The sequence below is a fragment of the Hippocampus comes genome, unplaced genomic scaffold (assembly GCF_001891065.2).
Source record: "Hippocampus comes isolate QL1 unplaced genomic scaffold, H_comes_QL1_v1.1 scaffold661, whole genome shotgun sequence".
NCBI classification, from domain to species: domain Eukaryota; kingdom Metazoa; phylum Chordata; class Actinopteri; order Syngnathiformes; family Syngnathidae; genus Hippocampus; species Hippocampus comes.
The window spans coordinates 28279-32284 of record NW_017806224.1 but is presented as its reverse complement, the minus strand read 5'-3'; positions in this window follow the sequence as shown (position 1 = coordinate 32284).

Below are 4006 nucleotides of genomic sequence, written 5' to 3'. Positions count from 1 at the left end.
GCGATCGTCTGGTCTGTCAGACATTTTCGGCATTATCTCTACAAGCAACCTTTTGTCATCATTACAGATCACAAACCCCTCTTGGGCCTGAGAAGAATCCCCATCGACAGCGACAGGACTGGTCGGCGTGCACGTTGGGCCCTGGAATTAGATCCATTTGAGTGGACTGTGATCCACAGAGAAGGACATCGGCATCAGAATGCAGACTCATTGTCGAGGCGCCCAGAGGTAACGAGTCCACCTGCCACCACTGAAAACCCTTCTGTCGTCCCGCTGCCTTTTCATGTCGCCACAAAACCCAGCTATGTGTGCACCGCCGATCTTCAGCCGGAACCAGAAACAATACCCCATCAGCCGGTTCCAAACCAGTCCGAAGGATGCCCCTCATCGACTTTCCAGCTTTCCACCAGTGGATTGGAGCTGCAGGAGAAGCAACAGCAGGACCCGATCCTGGCGGAGGTCATCAGATGGAAGACAAAAGGCTACAAACCCCCACTCTGGAGGATGAAAAACAGACCCGCTGCAGAGAAGTCACTCTGGCATGAATACAGAAGGCTCACCTTTCACAATGAGCTACTCTGTAGGAAAGTCCATAACCGAACATCCAAGTCAGCAGTCTATCAGGTTATCATACCTCAAGAGTTGCAGGAAGACGTCTTCAAGCTGCTCCATGGTAATCCTGTGGCAGGCCATTTGTCAGCGGAGAAGGTTCTGCAACGTGCTCAGATATTGTGCTACTGGCCATTCATGTCCCGGGATATTCATCAGTGGTGCAAGAAGTGTGTGCCGTGTGATGCTCGACGCAATCCTGTACCACATCAGAGAGCACCCATGAAGACAGTGACTGCAACCTCACCATTCCAGAAAGTGGCAGCTGACATCTTGGAATTGCCAGTCACCAGCCATGGCAACCGGTATGTGCTGGTGGTTCAAGATTACTTTTCTAAATACGTCAACCTCTATGCCATTCCAGATCAAAGGTCAACAACTGTGGCCAAATGCATTTTTGAGAACTTCATCAGAGAGCATGGAATCCCGGAGAGTCTTCACACGGACCAAGGACGGCAGTTCGAGTCAGACCTAGTCAAACATCTTTGTGGTCTACTAGGAGTGAAGAAGACAAGGACCAGCCCATATCATCCACAATGTGACGGTATGGTGGAACGATTTAACCGGACACTCATCGACCAACTAGCTAAGACTCTTCTCCAGCAGTCTGGAGAGTGGGACGACTGCCTCAATCAGGTGGCCTTGGCCTATAACACCAGCCCTCACTCCTCTACGGGATACACCCCCTTTTTCCTGACCCATGGTCGAGAGGCACGGATGCCTGTTAATGCTCTGTTCCCCCCTGATGTGCCGTCTCCAATCTCCACCCCCGGCACTTCAGCTGACTATGCAGTGCAACTGACCCGAAAGCTGCAATCTGCCTTCAGGTCTGCTACTGTGAACAGGGATCAAGCTCACGTGCGACAGAAACATCACTATGACCAACATGTCCATCACACTCCTTACACCCCAGGGGATTATGTGTGGTTGAGTGACCCTACAACTTCACATCAAAAGCTGTCTCCACACTGGAAGGGACCTTTTGTGGTTCTGAAGTGTCTTGGATCGACTGAAGATGAATCTGGCGTGACCTACAAGATCAGGTATCTGTTGGATCCACCTGATAAAGTCCAAACAGTCCACTACAACCGATTGCGTCCTTATCACCCTGATGTAAAGACCGTGCCTTTGGATACTTCATCAGCACCTGTGGTTCACGCACCTCATCCACCCCTGGCCCTATCAGCGTTATCAGGTGCTCTACCTTTCCAGCCCTCCAGATCTTCGGTGACCTTGAGGAAATGCCTGCCTGGCCCTTTATCACCCTGTCTGGCCCCATTGGAAAGGCCTCAGCGTACTGATACAGACTTACCTGTTCCCTCATCTGTGGACCAGAGGCCTACCGTTCTGCCTGCAGCACTGGGTTCAAACACCGGTTCCTCTTCACGCCCAGGCCGCCGCCAAGTTAAACTTCCTTCGCGTTTCAAAGACTTTGTTCTGATGTGATTGTATATTTCTGATGCCTTTTTTTTTTTTGTTACCCCCGTGCAATGTTGTTAATGTGTTGTGACCGGATTCGACGGTGACGTGTTCAAAGTAGAAATGAGGACATTTCTCGAGTGGGAGGGGGAAGAATGTAAGCTTTTGTTGAATTGTTAATTATTGTCATTTTATGTTGGGGCATTGTATTCTTTTATGTTAGTTGCATTCTGTTTGATGCTTCCTGAAGTATTCTTATGTTGCTTGCATGTGATTGGTGAAGAAAGGCAGGAAGGAGGGGACGTTACCGGAAGGGGGAGTGTTCGTTGGAGAGTTAGGAGGCAGCCGTTGAAAAAATAAAAAAAGAGAGAAGAGCTGTGTTCAAACGAAGTCGTCCTCTGTTTTTTTTTCCATTCTAAACGTAGAGCAAATCCATCTAAAACCTACGAACCCCTCGACTTACATGTATAAGAAATTTAGGTCAGAAATATTCACTTGGAGTTACCCAGCTTGCACATCCAACAGTTGACAGTCAAAAAAAAAAAAAAAAATAGAAAATGCAATTAAAACTACATTTTAAACATTGGTTGTATTAAGGTTGTATGATTGCCTTTTTACAATTGAGCCAGTAAAGGGCAATATAACTCTACATTTGTTCGTGATGAATGACGTAGTCAGCCATATAAAAGGGACACGCTGTTTTTCATTTCTTTTCTCTCTGTCTCTCTCTTCTCTCTCTCTCTCTGCCTGTTCAAATAAACACGCCGATGTATGGCTGAAGAACACACCTCATCATGTCATTCTTGGGACGTTAGGCAGAAGGATGTCAGTCGACACGCGCTGTGAAGTAACCCTGCTAACAGGTTGCTTTTAAGACTTCACTTTAAAAAATAGATTTGAATCCCCAAACACACTGTAACGCAACACACTGGACTGAGAGGGAAGGGCATATGTTTAGTTTTTTTTCATTCCAAAACATCTCACTCTGCCTGACAGAATCGTCTTGGGTTCTTGTGGTGAATTCCAAGTTGTGATCTCCACATTGATTACGCTCTGAAAATTGGGATCTTCCGAGACAAAGTTGTTTTCAATGCAACGACGATGCCGACATTTTCGAGGGGTTCATTGGTCAAGAGTGACATCTATTGGTGAAATTGTATTTTGGAAAAAAAAAATCGAATTTAAAGGTGTGAAGGATTCTCCCTCTCGGAATCACTGTTTGCTACGGAGCCACTAAGAGGACATGGAAGAAAAAAAAACCCTTTGTGTTCCTCGCACCAAAATGGCTGGCGCTGTCCCTGGTCATGTCACAAGTTTTATGCACCATAATATGGAATATGTGTGACCAATTTAAGCGACTTCCCTCAGGCCCTTTAAAATCAGTGCTTGACTTTACTGGAGCAGAAATTGACTCGCTGGAGTCCAGGTATGAGATTGGTGCGTGCAAAGTACATTAATTCAGCTAAACCGCAAGCTCTTGTGGGCGTTATATTCGGTGCATGCGACGTGGGCAATTGGAGAGCACCTTACTTCGAAACCCACAGTCACGGTTGACCGCTCAGTCTTCCAACATCCACAAACGGCAATTGCTGTCACAACTTGAGATTGATGAGGTACAACGCAGGTTCCACGGTGAAGGGCCCCAGGCTGCCAGATCAGAGGAGGGGGTCATACCAGAGATTGGGAGGCAAGCCCCAAGGAATGCAGATGATGAGATTGGGAGGCCAGCCCCAATTAATGAAATGCTGAGCGAGGCAGCAACTGACCTGAAAGCTAAGATAATGGCGAGAATGAAAGCTGGGCAACCAAGAAACCGATTACAACGGCTATGTGAAGTACCACCTGAAAGTCTCATGGAAAGTGTGAATGCAGCACTGAGGGCGATCCCTAAGAGCAATCATGGGAGCCATGAGATATGTTACCCACCATGGAAAAGACGGTTGGAGGCTAAGATCAAGGCGGCTCGGAAAGATGTGAG